The sequence below is a fragment of the Filicampus tigris genome, chromosome 5 (assembly GCF_054856515.1).
Source record: "Filicampus tigris isolate MCC_2025a chromosome 5, RoL_Ftig_1.0, whole genome shotgun sequence".
In the NCBI taxonomy this organism is placed as follows: domain Eukaryota; kingdom Metazoa; phylum Chordata; class Actinopteri; order Syngnathiformes; family Syngnathidae; genus Filicampus; species Filicampus tigris.
Genome location: NC_141221.1, coordinates 5,641,396 through 5,658,291, shown reverse-complemented (window position 1 = coordinate 5,658,291; position 16,896 = coordinate 5,641,396). Strand labels below are relative to the sequence as shown.

The window sequence follows — 16,896 nt, the reverse complement described above, 5'->3', positions numbered from 1 at the left end:
TCCAAACAGGATAAATCCAGTGAGACAAGAAATACGGTGTGTACAGTGCACTTTAATTTGTGATATATTTTGTTGAGGCAAGGTGTCACCAACATGTGATGAAAACATCTGCGAACTGTTTTAAATTGTGCAAAAGTCCCCTATAACGATTTATATTCGTCTAGCAAACCATATTTAGTCATCCATTCCTTGTCGTTTTGATTCACCTCACACATTTTTTTTTCCAGGTTCGCATTGACAGGATGTGTCTGATCTGTCTGTTTACGCTGCAGTCGCATTGACATACTTTCCGAATAAATCCTGCCTCAGTCTACACTCGTGGGGAATTTTGGGGGAAACCAACTGAGCAGAGAGATTTTAATGGAAAAAAAATGTCTCAACGGGCATTTCTAATTATGTAAATCAAACCAAAAATGCCTCCGTCAGCAACCTGTGCAAACTGGCATTGTGCTATACTGGAAAAAAAACGAATGAATGAAAGTATGTGTTATAAATTCCTCATTACTGCTTTGTTTGCACATGCATTGTTTGCTGTTTAATTTGTGTGCTTTAGCATCAGGCATGTTTCGGGCAGCTAATGGGTCCTCTTTGTTTTCGTTGATTTAAGTCGGGCATATTGTTGGACAGAAAAAAGGGTCCTATCGAGCCCGTGGTCCGTTAGCCGTTAGCGATTAGCGGCGAACTCGTGCGGTTTTGCGGTCGTGTGTATGCGCCGTGATGAGCGAGCTGTTATGTTCTGTGAAGTGGATTGAAGTGCGATTAAAACCAATTGTTCTCTACCATCGTGTCCGGCCACGCTTTTGACTCGAGCGACTGTTTGGATGAGGTGCTCCTGCGAATCTCCCTAAATACACCGACAGTCCTAGCTCTCCGCAACAGTATGTATATAAAACACCACTCAAACTATCAATTCTCAGATGTTTTGGTGACTCACTGAATATTATTGGGGTATTGTATATTTATTTTTTTTATCTATGTATTTATACACACGCTATCAGGAAGTTATGTCTTTGATGATAAAAAGTGGTGACGTTGAAATCGTTTCCAAATACCAAATTCCGAGTACGGATGCGCTTTATCAGGAAGACTACCCAAGCCTGAAACAGGGGAGATATAACGCTTTCAACTTTTCCCTTGGCTATTGTCTTTGTATGTTGACTCATAGATGGTCTTTTTTTTTTCTACCTGTAGTGACTTTGTTGGTGACGGCAGGACTATAACATTACAGGCCCGCAGGGTATTCATTTACTGTGTATTGTAAGAAAACGATAATACAGTTAAAGCAATCCAATCAAACTGAATTTGAGCATCTCCCTTTGTTCCGATCCAAGTCAGCAAAGGCCCAATTATTGGATGTCTCCGAAGATTATCCCGACAAGTCATTATGTGGTGTGGTGTGTATTTAGATCATGAGGTCTTCAATCCTGTTCCTCGGGGTCCGTTGTCCTGCCTGTTTGCCATTTCTTGCTGCCGCAACACACCTGATCCAATTGATCAGATAATCAGCAAGGTCTACAGAAGCTGGATAACGATACTGATCATTTGAATCAGGTGTGTTGCAGCAGGGAGGGATGGGAAACAGTCAAGACAATGGCCTTGATGGAACAGGCTTGAAGACCCGCGGTTTAGAGTGATGTTTCCTCCTTGACGTTAGGGCCAAAGTTCTTAAGGACACATTGGTTGCGTAACTTCACAGAGCTCTACAGACCCAGATCCATACTTCCAAATAATTACAAACGAACTTTTCCATACACCTACTTTAAAACAAAGTGATGGCGAGTCTTTTGAGCTGTCTAAAGCGGCAGGGCAGCTCTGGCAGTGAATTATTAAAAGCACGCCGCTATTATACATGTTTTCATTCGTTATTTGGATCCATACCTTCAACCGAACATGTTAAGAAAATCATAATGTGGAGGTACGAGTTTTTTTTCATCAAACACCGGTGAAATTCTTATCCCACTCCCTGCTCAGCGATTTCAAGTATCTCAGACTTATCTTACAAGACACTCTTCCAGCACCAAGCTATTTGCTTGATTCTGTCCTTAGCCAACAGCTTCCCTCCTCTGTAGCGTATCCCGCAGAGTGGGGAAATGAGGACACGGTCATTGAAGTATCTCGGCCATTCACTACCTCTCCTTTAATCCGCTGTCCATTTTCTCCCACTAGTGTTCCTGCCCTCCCGTAGACCTTGACCTCTTACCCTGTGTCGCGTTCTGCTTCTCCCTCCACTCCCCCATTCTTCCTTTCCCATTTTGGAATGATTGAGGACCATGATGCTTCGCCCTCAGACACTTTATTAAACTTCATGAAGCGGTGCTTGCATTTCCTCTCCCACATGTTTCAGTTCCTGCTTTTTCTTGCCATTAAACTCTTCAGCACTCCGGTTCCATGTGTTTAACTGTCTCTTCTCCTGTCTGTCCCACTAAAACTTGGCATACACTAAAGCAGGATACACACATACTGATGATCAGACCGAATTTGAGCATGCCCTCCCCCGCCTTCTGATTAAAGGTTGTAGCAACCCTTGAATCCCCAAAATGAGTCTCGACTGATGCATGAGGTGTCTTTTATTTTAGTTGCAGCAGCATTATCAAGTTCACCATTAGCGCCGTGAAAACTGTATGCCAGGATATACTAAACATAAAACAAGCAAGTCGCCATACAGTCTTCACAATACAATCATAATTTGTGCATCAATATTAAAAAAAGCAAATACTAATTTACTCAAAGTATTCCATAAACACTGATAAAAAATAAAAAAAAACATTTTAAACCAAACAAAGGAAACCAGCAAACATACCTCACTGCGCTCACCAAGGATGCTTAGTGTTAAACGATCTTCTCTTCAGTTCTTTAACACAGGCGTCAAAGTCCCTTTTTGCGTGCAAATGAAGCATAGGCCAAGCTAAAGCCTGGAGATCAAACTTTGTGGCTCTGGCTCAAACAAAGCAGCTTCCTAATTACTCACACCTGTGTGGCTACCTTTATAGGTCTCCCTCTTGTGGAGCTATGGTGTCACTCAAAGGAAAAAAAATTCAATCAACAAGTACACAAAGCACATACACATTTCACAATTTCACACATCAACCACCTAAAGCACACATAAAACAGAAAAAACACTCTTCATTAGATGTTTACATTTATAGAAAACAACAATGTCTTATGAGTTCAGATGCAGTGACAAAGTGTGTTATAATCATTTTTAAAATTTGGCTTGAAGTGCGTTCTACCACAAAGAACTGGGGATCACTGTATGCAGAGCTCTAACCAAACAAACTACCACACTGACTGCATCCCTACTCATGCAAGTAGCACAACTGTAAATGGATTTAATTGTTGCTCTTTGCATAAATATTACTTTCCTTAAAACAAAAGTGATGTGTAGCACAACATCACTACGTATACAGTCGTGACACACGCACACAAGCAAAGCGTGCAACCAATACTGTTGGTAAACACACCACTAACCATACAATAAGGGAAACAATTGGCGGATTGACAGCTGGTGCCCCACCAATATAAGTTATTGAGCCCATTACCGTTCGTCCTTGAAGCATCAGGCAATCAGCCTATTTTATGAAGTGCGTGCAGGGAGGGAGATTTGATTATGTAAGGATGCATGTACTCTGCATACAGCGCTGTTTGTAATTGATCGTTACAATTGAAAAGCAAGGCACAGCATATAATACAGGAAAATGTATGAAAAGAGCAATTAAACAGGAACGGAACTAGGATGGCACACAGCAGAGAGCAGACCTCTGCCAAGGTCGAACAAATTCTACACCATTATGCTATAGGTAACATGCATCTTGCTTCTCCAAAGGATTCAGTCATTAGGATTCATTTATTGTTGTTATTGTTGTCAACAGTTAAGAAACGTTGTGTCCTTTTTGTTTCTTTATCTGCATAAAGACAAATTAACCACATAAACGCAAATAGAGTAAAACCAATCAGCATTTGAAGAATGAAAACCCCCCGAAAGAAACTTAACTGTAGGGAGCTAAATACGATAAGACATGTAAAACATGCTCGATAGGGGCCCTCGAGGACCGGAGTTTGACAACCCTGTTTTAGATGTTCATTCTCACAAGATTTACATGATAGTTTGGACTTCAAGTTTTGGCGTTCAAATTATTCCTACCGTTTTATTGAATTAATTTAAGTAATTAGTTGGTATTTAATAAACTGTATTAATCGTATTGTACTCAGCAGCCAGATTATCTTCTTTGACAGATTAAGTGTAATTGCATTTTGAATGGTTACCATCACACATTTGCCATCACCGGTGGTGTAATCACTCAAAGGCCAAAGAAAAGGCAAAACACTTCTGCACGTTCCGCTGTACTAAAAAGAATAAAACGAGCTACTGTAGTCAATACACTGTGCCTATGATGACTTGACTAACCACCATGAGCCTTTTTTTGCAGTCAATCCGTTAGCTAGCACCATTTTAGGGTTCCCTTTAACATGTCACATGTGCATGAGGGGAGGGGTTTCTATTTTCCATCAAGAGCAGTGTGTCTCATTAAAAGCATGCGTAATTGAGCTAATGTTGAGATTTGTTTCAGTATTTGTGCTGAGTCCATAGCCGCGCACTGTAATAATCTTTGCTTGCTTAAAGATTTGGCCATGCTCTACGAGTATGTTGTTGACAATGTCTCTTCAAACATGGGCACATACTCAAACTCTTCCTCTTGTTCAATAGCTACAGTAGCATTTTAAGAGCAGTGATGTAGTGAGTTGAGAATTCATAAAAGATTTACAAAAATTATTCACTTTTTTAAACCTTGCAAGTGTGAACACAGCCTCCTGATGATATTATTCCACATTTATGACTGTCACCCGCGACCGTTTTTGAATTTGAAAGAAGATCTCACACCCCACCTACACCACAGGACAATCACACTCAATGACGATGTTAACATGCAGTGAATAAAACTTTCAGAACCTGAATATTGGCAGTATTTGGATTTTGAAAGGCCATGTAACACGCGCAAAAACCTGAATATGCTCATATTCAGGTTTTAAAAACCAGAATATGCACTTATTCGGATGTTTTAAAACCCAAATATGCTCTTATTCAGATCTTTTTTTTTTTTTAAACAAATATGATCTTATTTGGATTTTTAGATACCCGTATTGTCTGTGTTACCTCTTTTCTAACCCGAATATTTGGTCATATAAATGCGATCCTTTGAACGGGGCATAATTGGTTTGTGTTCTGCTGTGTTATTTTCTGATATTTGTTATTTTCCGTCTCTACAGTGAAAATGACACAGTTTGTATATTGACACACCTACAGTATACATGTGTATTCAAGTGTGTGCCGTGCGTCTGGCGCGCAACTCACCGGAAATACATAAGCAGAGGTAAAGAGTCATGGCAAAACTCACACACAATTGCACGCAGCAGAGCAGCGCACTTTTGGAGCGAGGAGGGAACTGAGTGTTTTATTACTGTGGTGAGTGACATGAATAAATGTGTTTTATTGACAAAAATGAAATGAATGAAATTAAATTGGGGTATTCAAATGGGGGACTAACTCTGTTCATTCACGCATGTAAATGGGTTATCCCGAATGTACACACACAAAAAAGGGTTGAATTTACTCAATTTTATTTTGGCATGTGGTTTCACAAAATAAATCATCTGTATCCAGATACGTTTTTAAAGTAAAAAAAAAAAAAGTTATCTGGATTCACATTTAAAGTTTAAAAAATATGAAAAATATAAAAAATATATACATTTTCTGATTTCAAAAAACTGTTTTGTTAATTTATTTATGCCAACCACATATAGTAACAGGCAAAATAATATGTTCTACTACTAGATGACCGAAGGTACATAATGACCCTGTATAGCAACTTTTTGTGAATCGTTCTGCTAAAATTTGTTCCAATGTGAAAAATGTGCCTTGGCTCAATAAAGGTTGAGAAACAATGGTTTAGAGTACATAGCATGCACACTGCATGGAGGAAATACGAGCAAAGAGGTTAGCTACGCAAATGGCGATGCTAACCTGTTTGCTAAACAAATAATTGCTGGTCTGGGTATGTCAAATTTAAGACTGCTTGACATGCAGTGTATCCATAGATGTGTCATTCAACGGGTTGACCATGGATGCATGTGGTTGGTCTATTGCAAAGAGGACTCATACTTTGTTTCATATTTTGCATATTATGCTACTATGCCAACAGAATAAAAAACAAAGACAGCGCATGTTATTTTAGTTGTGGCAGCAAAAAGACGCTAACTATGGTACAAGAGTGACAGACAAGGAGAGATGGCAACACGACAGTTGTTTTAATCTCAAGTGTCGTGCACTCTTTGCGACCTTTTTCCTACTCGACCTATTTGTGGTACCATTATGCAAAGTGCACTCTCTTGGTCGGGCCACGCTTTCTTAATTCAATCATCCGCCATTCAGCATATGGCAATTGAAGGATTTTGTTTTATGTTTTTCTTCAATTAATGTTATCTTTGTCGACCACGAGGTTGCGGGCCTCCTTCATCTTTCTCAAACTGGAGCTGCTTTGTGTGCCTTCAATTTTGTACTTTTGTTAACTCCACTTGCCTTCTGAGAAGAACCTCAACCCAAACATCAATTATTGAATGATATTTTTTGGCTTGTTGATTCAACCAAAGGTTAGGGACGCAACCCACACCCACCTAAAAAAAAAAAAATGGAGCAGTCGGCATGGCAACACAACCAAAACATGTCGTACCACTGGAAATGGAAAATGTAAGATGACCTCTGAAATGGAAACTGCTACCAGTTGGCACTCTGAATAAATCTCAAAATGTTTTCATTGAGCTAGCTGATCCCTTGCCACTGCCCTTAAACAGTACCATTTTCAGGTGCTTGCAAAAAAAAAAAAAAAAACCTCCGCATCAACCCGCCCATCTTCTACGCCTTGAGTGCCTTACTTATTACTCAAAGACACCGCTGCAGCAGAAGAGCACATGATTCATTCATTTTACCCACCAACAATTTCCCTTGGAGGCTTTAAGGCTTTTCAGCAGTTCAGGATCGCTTGACGACAGTTTAAGGCCAATAGGGTGAAACCTCAAGCTTTTGAAAACTGTGTAAAATGTTAATCACCTCTAATTTAAGCCACCGCTTGTCTACTTCTAAGTACTAAAACAACTGGGTGCTGTTGCAAAATTTTCAGCCATTCAGCAATATGAAAAAGTCTTGCTTCCATATCATCAGGGATCTCCACGATGAACCAATATCATTTGTGTTGAAGTTAAACACACAGCCATCAAAAGAATACCATTTACATCGACCCCTCCATTTTCTATACCGTGAATGAGTTCTTATTTGAAAATCAGGTGCATTCTCTTGCGCCTCTGTACACGTCAAAGCACTTGTCTCAACCACAGGATATGGTATTAAAAAAGAAAAAGCCCTGAAGCTAACAAAATTGAGTAAAAAAAAAAAAAAAACAAGTCTTTGGAGAACACTTTTGGAATGAGGAAAAGGCCATGAGACAGACTAAGAAGCCTCAGAATTTGTTGCATTTAAGAGACAATATCAGCAGTTCTGCCTCAACATAAGAAGTCTCTGATGCAGCAATTGTGGATGTATAGCATAGCCTATTCAAATATGTGTATACTAGTGTGATTTTGGAGAAACGTCCCTTCACCATTTGCACAAAGCAATGTCCATTTTCTGTGAATTGAAATTGACGTTCTGTGCCGTTTTTGTTTGTGGGAACGCCTTTCTTCAGGCTTCCAACGCACTCGTGGTTTGAGGTTATAGCGCACGCTGTTGCTTTAGCATATGCTTGACAGCCTGCATAAATTGTAACGCAATCAAATCTAAAGTCTTTACAAAAGTCAATCGTCTTTGCAGTGGTGCGGCAGCTTGGATAAATATTGAAGTTACCCTTCGCCAACTCGTTGTGTACGAGAGGGAATTTTAGTTGATTATGCAAAAAGAATGCAGCATTTCTGTCTCGACACGGCATCCTCTTGGCAGCTGCTGCAGCTATCCTGTTTTTTTTTCTTTTTTCTTCTTCTTCTTCTTCTTTTTAGTATTATCAGGTCTCTTCAAACACTTTGAAGTACCCAGTGAGGTTTATGAGCGTTGCCTTGACATGCACCACCGTGTTAAAATATATTTTTCACTTGAAATATCTGTCAACAAAGAGAGCTGCTGTAATCCTCAAAAAGGTGGATTCTGCTCTAGATGTTTTCTTTAAATTAGTCAAGATATGAGGGTAGCAGACTTGGGTGAATTTAAGTCTAAGATTAAGAATTGTACGGACCATGTAGATAAGGGGTCACCAAAGTGGTGCTCACGGGACAATGGAAGAGATTTGTAGAAAATAAATTGATGCATAGTGCCATTTATTTGTTTACTAATGATTGGGGGAAAAAATATCGAAAAAATAAAAAGATTGTTGTCCTGATTATTAATAGAATTCATTGTCCTCTTGATTATTTCATCGATTACTTGTCTAATCTCCCTGCCCCTCCTTTCAAGGCAGAAATGTTCTGTCAACCTATTTTTTCGACTTAGCCAAGTTAGACGATTTTTTCCCCCCAGCCCTTAATAACAATCACAACAATCAGAGATGGGCATTCAGTCCCAGGGACGGAACGGTCGGACGGAAGCCTATTTGGGGGAAGGAAGACGGTGGACAAGAAGTTTTTTTAAAAAAGGGCGTACTAAGCAAGGACGTAAGTGGGTTTTCGTCCGTCCCTGTAATCGTCCCTAACCGGGTCAAGTACCGATGGACGTATTGTGTTGGGTTCTTTTAAAAAGAAAGACCACTGTTCTTTTCTGCGTTGCCACGGAGCTGCCTTTATTAACTTCCTGCAACAACACTGTAGAGTCCTATTTTTTTTCTTTTTCATGTGCGTTTCCCCCTGTAGTAACATTGTACTCACAGACAGTTTGCCCTCTAGTGGTTCAACACATGTAATACCATGGATTACGTTACGCCACAGGATGCCAAGCCTGTCTTGCATGTGTAATCCGGAATAAGGTATGTATGGGGCATAGGAAATAAGTGGATCGCAATGCTATTCTGTTAACTGTTAAGATTTAGTACATACCATATCCCTTTGCATGTGAAGTATGTCCTTGTCTAGGACATCTCTCGAGTGTAAAAATCTCTCCAAACTGTCATTCAGGCTCATGCCAGCATCGCCGCACACTTAAAGCTACAACCCGAAAGTGGAAGACTTTCACTCTCCTCCTAAAATAACATTGCGTTATTTTGCAATAATCTTTTTTTATTGTGAAACAATGCAATAAAACCTGAAAACCTATGGCATTGTAACGCAAACGTTTTGAAATAAAACGCAATAGTATTATGTTATAACGCAATCTTAAATATTCTTGTGATGTCCCCTGGCGGGCTTCGTAGTCTGGTGACCGATGGTGGCTTCTTCAAACCAAAATGATCAGCTTCCTGTTTGGTTCCATACATGGGTCCTTGAGACCTTTTGGTGCATCCTGTTAGGATGCGCCAAACTGCTCTTGTCCTTTAAAGACAAAGTTAATTTGGAGGTAAAATTGATCAAAGAATATGATGCATGTTGTACTCGGCTCATCGAGTCAGAGAGCAAAACTGCAACATCACAAATCTCTCCATGTCTGGCTTCATCCTTATTTTTAGCCTTATTTTTCCTGGACTTTTACCTCATGCACTTTCACCGTGTCCAAGTCCGGCATTTTTTTTCTCCTTTTTGTATCTTCCCCGCGGTGTCACTAGGTCAAACTTATCTTATAAAAGATTCACAGGGCGTTTACATGCACCAAATCGCAGTGCATGTATTATGCAGTGCGGCTTGTGGTGTGGCTCTCCAATCTTCCCCTTGTTTGCTCTTTGCACCCTTCTTGTTCTTTTCATCTTTCTACCTTCACCCGTAAAAAAGGGGCCTGACCACCTCACACTGAATTTGGTGTAGAAATCGGTCCGCCCTTGCCACCCTGATCATATCCCCTTCGTGTTTTCAATTCCAATTTCCATGGTATCCTGCCCCCGATTCTAACCTCCAACCCTGCAGACGTTTAATTTTGTCTTACTTTCCTCCCTCGCCGCTGTTGCAGTTGACTCTTGATAGCTGCCGGCCTGGAGGCAGACGCCGCTTCTGAACTCAATGTCATTCTGCTTTCTCCGCTTCACTCACTCACATCTGCACCTCAGATACTACGCCGTCCCTTTTTGCTCGCCTCTTTTATGTCCACGCTGGCTCAAACTCAATCACAATTGCTGCACCCATGCATCACAGAGAGATACCTACGTTGGGTCTTAGAAAAGCTAAAAAAGACCCCTTGGACTGTTGGACAGTATTCCTACTAGGACTGGTTGATATGGGGGAAACAAAATCCAATTTTATATCATGATAATGGGTTAGGATAAACCAGGATATATTTTTAGTTATTCTAATGTATATACAAATATATTTGCATACACACTCAGTCTGCCACCTGGACAAATACACAACACATTATGATGCTTGTGACATTAAACAGATCAAATGAGAAAAGCATCCAGGAACACCATTATATAGACTTATCAAATGTAAACAGAAGCACAGTAGCCTACATATGTTTGTACAAAAGTAGATATCAATTGAAATAGGAGGCATACAAATTATGCTTCTGAAAGAATTTGACTAAAAGTAATTTAAAAAAAAAAGATGAGCTCTCATGTATTTTTGAGAAAATTGTGCAAAAGTCAAATTCAAAACACATGACTCGCTTATCCTCAATATTAGTATTCTGTATTTTTAGTCTCTTAGGCCACTTCCCAAAATCAAAAATATCTAATGCGTGACTTGTTTCAGCGAGCTTTGTACCTTTCCCATTGGATGTCAAGGTCATGATCATTATAAGGTATTGTAAAATTATGTGTATTATGTGGGTGACCTTTCGGCATCACAGTGGCAGTGTATGGCATTGTTGGCTCGAGGAGACTCAAATCTCCATGCAGAATTGGCTTTTGAGTCACTCCAATGCAAGAAGGGCCTAATTATTATTGGACATAATCTGCTGAAATGCAATTATACACACAATAACAAAGCTTCCGCTTTTAAACATATCCGTCACGACTTTGTGCACCCACCACTAATTACAATTACGCCAACAAAACCGTGCTGCTAGCCTTTCTTTCCAAACAATAGCTGATGTAGAACTGCGACCTTCTTGAGCCGAGACAAGAAGTTGTACAGATATGCTCCAGTCGCATGCATTGTCCTTAAGTCAAGCCGCCATTACACAAAAGCCATCAACTCCACGCACAGTCCGACATATCAGACTGGGTTATGAGAGCATCATTTAAATGCAAACCGCTAATCAGGTCAACCAAAATAGAGCTCATCATCTTATCATATTGAAATGAGGTTGCGCTTATTTTTGGCTGTCCATTGAGCAATTAAGGTTTAAAAAAAAAAAAAAAAAAAATCCATTCAAACTTGAGAGGCATCGATTGTGTCCATTCTTAGTAACAGCATTGTGTCGTGTAGATGTAATTGCATGGTCTGTACGAAAGCAAAAGTATACCTCCTATGGCCTTTGTGGCCTTCTTGTGGCATTGACCAACAATGCCAATGTGCTTACCGTCCATCTGCATTTAATTGATGATGAGTAAATATTTGTGTAGTATAAATTGCCGTTGTCTTTTGTTATTAGGATGACGATTGATGATTTTTGGAAAATGGTATTACCCGTCATCAATGAATATTTTAGATACAGCGGAGCTCAGTTCGGGGCAACATTAAAAGTCTGCTTCAGTTCTTGGCGTTTTCTACAGGAAAGTCTTTATTATTTTGCTCTTGTTGAGCTTGACATCAATTGTATACTGATGATAATTGGAAAATGCTTGCACAAAAACACCTTGATTGTTTCTGCAGTGGCCCTTTGACAACATTCTAAGGCATACAAACACACAAAAGACTATTCATAATATTCAAATGATCCTGAATGTAATCAAATCCACTTTTTTGATATCAACCCTGAATCCAGCTGAGGACTCTACCTCATTGACAGCTGCGCAAAGAGAAGATGAGATCGGCGGCGTTTTACCGCGAGGCCTTACATCTTCTTTATGTGCTCTCTATAAGGAGGGACGTCTGGGAATGATATATGCAAATGAGGAGTGAGAGGTTGATGGTGAAGAATGGTGTGAGGTAAAATGTGGAAGGAGGAGGAAGAGTTGGAAGGACGCGAGGTAGGCAAAAAACAAAAAAACAAAAAGGAAGAGGTATTCTTGATTGGTAGGCGAACTCGCTCGAGAACCTTTATGTCAGATTCTTTACGTTTACTTGCTTTACGGCACAATAGCAGTCAGACTTTATCTCCAATTTCCTTCATCCATTTAAGATTATTGATTAAAGCAATCAGAGAGCATCAGCGACAACCAAGCAGGGATGACTTGGCGCTTGCTCGCAAAAGCCTGCTAATCTCCCTGAGAGATGCACGGACAAGTTCCCTCCTGCTAAGTGCCAGTCCGAGTTGAACCAGCTCTGAATTTATGTAGCGGGAATACTGCATCCTTTAAATGTAGACCCAACCAGCATAAGAAGCCCGTTATTATCTGGTATTCCGACAGAGCGACTGTCGTGAATGACAAAAAAGTCATGTAGTTTGAGCTCTGCATAATTATGACGGAGTGACGGACGGATGACGAAGTGATGGAATGATGATTGACTGGCTGAAGGTCCTGAAATAGCAATGATGAACCGCAATTTAAGGAAGACGGAAGCATGGTTAAAATAACGATGACGGAGTGACGGACTGAGGATGTATGGAGTCAACCAACTCCCGGTACCCATGAAATGAAACCAAAGATGTTTCAAACAAAATTTGCACTGCATTATTTTGAACACAATTGTGTACAGTAAGTCAACTCTGCTACTCCTGAAACATTTCTCCTGGGTCGTTTATTGTACTTTGTACTAGCAGCTAAGCTTGTTGCGAGGAGTCGACCGCTCTATCAGATGGTTTTTATCCTTTGCAGAGATCTGCAAACAGCAGGTTTAAAAAAATATCAATAAAAGCTCCCAGTGTGAGCCTGTCAATGTCACCCATTTGTGCATATTGTTACGAACCATTTTTTGTGTTGTAAAAACATATGGACTTGGGGGACAATATACATTATGCAGCCGACTTTTGCTAAGTGATAAACCTTGCAATGAGCTTCCGTGAATAATCAATAACACTCATGACCCGTTCTGCCCACCCTTCCCTACATGAGGAACAACAGACTTCCTCATCTATAACCAACAGAGCTTCATTTCTTCCTGCTGTGAGAGAGCCCAGCTCGATGAACCGCTGCCGCATCAGCATGACCTTGACTTCTCATTAGAGCTAACGTTAAAACTTTATGAGCACCGCCTATGGTGTTTATGTCGCACATATACATAGCGAGTCGACCCATATGGGTGAAGAGATGGTGAAGACGGAGGGCGGAGTCACAGACATCCCAGATGGGCCGTTACCAGACGTTTGCGACTGCGTGACCTGTGATGCTGGAGGGTTTATGAACTACTTTGAAGCTGTGGATTAAATGTTGTTTTCTTCGCCGAGATGATTGTGACGGCTTTCATAGAGCAGTCATGCGCTGAGCGTGATTATGATGGACAAAAGTCAAAAGAAGGCCTTGAAACGAGAAAGAATGTGGGATTTCACCAGAATTTTCAGGAAAAATAGGTCAACAAATCAATAGGAATAGGAGAATTGTTTTCTTGGCGTGGATGATTTCTTTCATTGAGGAGTCGTTCAACGAAGGTACATCAGGGTAATGATACACAATTTTCGAAAGCCTTAAAGATAGGAATAATTTGAGTTTGACCAAAATTGGGGGAGATATATGCCCATAAAACACTCAGGGGCTGTGAATTAAACTTTGTTTTCCTAGCTGAGATGATTGCTTTGAGAGCAGCCATGCGCTGAGGAGTATAATGATAAACATTTATTAAAGGCCTTAAAACATGAAAGAATTTCAAGCTCAACTAATAGTTTGGGGAAAACAAGCTTTAAATGTCATGCAAATTTCAGACATCAAATTCCAACACCTCCATTTGATATAATCCAGTGCCAGTCTTCAAGTACTTTTGTCCACCATCAAAGAGTGTTTCAGTTTCATGTTGCTTGGAGATGATCGCCAAACGACGACTGAGCAACGGACATCTTTTTGTGAACATAATACTTTGATTTGGATATTAGGCCCATCTGAGTTGTGTCTTGGACTTGAGAGCATTATTTTTGTTTCTTAAGAAGCACTGAGTGAGGCTACTGATGCCAGCTGCTGACTGTTCACGTTGGATGAAAAGGTAGAGTGCCATTTGTGTGTTTTATAGAATATTACTTTTTCGGTTGGCATCCTTTTATACATAATACGTGAATAACAGCATGCTACTTCTGCGTGGACATACAATTGCACCTTAATTATCATGGGCGGTTAACTCCTGCATGATTGCTCATCATCAGACTTGTGACACACTTAAAAACACAGAAAGCTGTGGTAATTATTATTATTATTACTTTTATCCTCCACATCAGTGCTTTTCAGAATGATTACAATGCGGTGCCGTGTTTATAGACTCGCTTCTCAGCAAATTAAAACGCCTCGGCTCTGGCGGCCAACGACATGCCTTTGCTATCGTTGCGGGTGACAGGCGGTGCTATATCACATTTACATCACAATGGCCATGACTTTATGATTATTAGATTTATGCATTCACAGAGAGGGAGCCTGATTGGACTTTTACAACTTTTCTGGGTACTAAATTGAACAACTACCTGTGGAGAGGCTGGCAGGCGAGAGCTGGCAGCATACTACAGTTTGGAATGCTAAAGCCCTGGTCGAGTGACATAATACAAACCAATACAATTGCATTTATATATTTCATTTCTTTACAGAAAATAGAATAATGATAGCACAACAACAAAGACTATGAAAACAGTCAATTAAAACACAAATGAATGATACTAAGACATATAGAGTAGACACCAGAAAACAATAGAACAGTGGTACCTGTATACCATGACGTCAGGCTTAACCAACCTACGTGCTGCAGTAATTATTCGTAACTTAAACGTTTGAGGGTTTTTTTTTGTTTGTTTTCTTTTCCAATCCCATCAATATGTAACCATTCAGTTTTGTCCACTGAATGCAATGCAACTATGAAAGTAGTGGTTTGTAACGTTCACATTTTGAGACCATAGAAAATACTGCATTTGTACACCCTCCTAAAGGTTTTGGAAAAGTACAATTCCAATTGTGATGATTTGTTGTCAACCATCTAATATATTGTAGTCTTTCTAGATCTGTCGTTTAGATACCTTTTTGCTATGTCCAAAAGCTAGCCAAGTGGCTATATTGCTGCACTATACATTTTGAGCCGTGAAAATGATCACAAAAAAAAACAAATTGCATACTGCCCAGAAAAGTTTGGGACTTTACGTTCCAGTTGTAACAATTCACTTGTGAGTCAGGCTCCACCCCCCTTAGCCATACTCTAATTTGCAATGGACCGAAAACAGGGTAGATCCAATCTGTCCGTTGGCATTGTAGTTGCATTAGCTTATATCCAATAACATTTATAAATTGATACACATTTGGCAAAGGCCTGATCACTAATCTGGAAGGCATCAAGATTCATTGCTACTTATGAGCAAACAAATAAGAATTGTGATGACCATGTAGTGTAAATCCAGCCTAACAACACCTTCCTTTCACTACAAATAGTGCTATGGGAAGCTGCAAGCAATATGTCATTGTTTGTGGGTATTGTGTTCACACAATGTACAGCACACAGTTGTTTTTCTTGGGGTGTGCGTGGGTGTGTGTGTGCGTGTGTGTGTGTGTCCCCACATGCCCCTTTTGCTGTCTTTTATAAAGTATATCTCAGGCTGAGGAAGAGCCCTTGGAGGACACTAAAAACTGCATACATAGCAGTGCCTAGGAAAAAAAAACAAGCAAAGGCATTAGCATCAAAAAAGGAAGAACGGAGGCATTGTGCTCAGTTGAGAGAGCAAGTCAAAGAGGAATATACACAGAGAGAGTGTCAGTACGTGGGTTTGAGCCCCTTTCAGCATGGTCTCGCACCATTCATCTCACTGTAAAAAAAAAAAAAAAAAAAAAAAAAAAAGCTTGCTTGTATGCCTGAAGCTGTACGCCACAACTCCCAAATAAATGCGCATGTTAACACTCACCTACACTATGCAGGGAAGCCATTTCTACAAAGTGTCATTATATTAAAAGGAAATGAAGTAAATAAATACTTTTCGTACGTAATGCATTCATATTTGACACGTGCATTCACAAGTGGAATTTGGCAACAAACCCGTCTAAATAACATTTCAAAAGCATAGAGGAAAAGACGCCTGCTGTCTCATTAGATTTTTAATTCTACTCACTTATGTTTCCACTCTCTAACTGTGTAATCTGGGACCGGCGCGCGCACACACGTGAAAATGCTCCTCTGCTAAAGCATTTATCACAACCACTTTGAAGAGAAGATTCGGTGGTGAATCTACTCTTCAATAACTTGTTTGTTTGGGGAAAGTACTCCACTTAACACCGGGGGAGGCATTTGTCTTCCAATTTCGAAAAGGTCAAACTACCGCAGTGCGTGCCGTGTTTTTCTCTGGTTCATTGGATCCTGGGTTTATCAATTAAGGTGCTTTCGCAAGACACTGCCAGGATTGAGAAACTAACATAGCAATCCGCATCTTCATTCGGTCCTTCAACGTACCTAACGGACGGAACTCTGTGCACAACCCCAGTCGCAAAAGACCAAGAGTGAAGTCCTTTACGAGTAAACATCTGATCAATATAAACTCTAGATGAGAGTCCTATCAAGCCAACTGGAATGGGACGAAAACAGGAAGTAGGAAAGTAACCAAAAATAAACACTGCTTGGAAAAAAAAA

The 16,896-nt window shown here is 40.1% G+C and overlaps 1 protein-coding gene across 4 annotated transcripts in view; it reads right to left on the bottom strand.

Annotated features, from left to right (window-relative positions):
• grid2 (glutamate receptor, ionotropic, delta 2) overlaps nucleotides 1-16,896 on the bottom strand; it is a 440,886-nt gene that overhangs the window by 389,870 nt on the left and 34,120 nt on the right. The window contains exon 1 of one of the 4 annotated variants that reach the window (XM_086031023.1): nucleotides 2,801-2,946. The exons of the other annotated variants lie outside the window; for them this stretch is intronic. The gene's annotated coding sequence lies outside the window, so the exon portion shown is untranslated. Of the gene's footprint in view, nucleotides 1-2,800; nucleotides 2,947-16,896 lie in introns of those variants that run through there. 4 annotated transcript variants of the gene reach the window in all.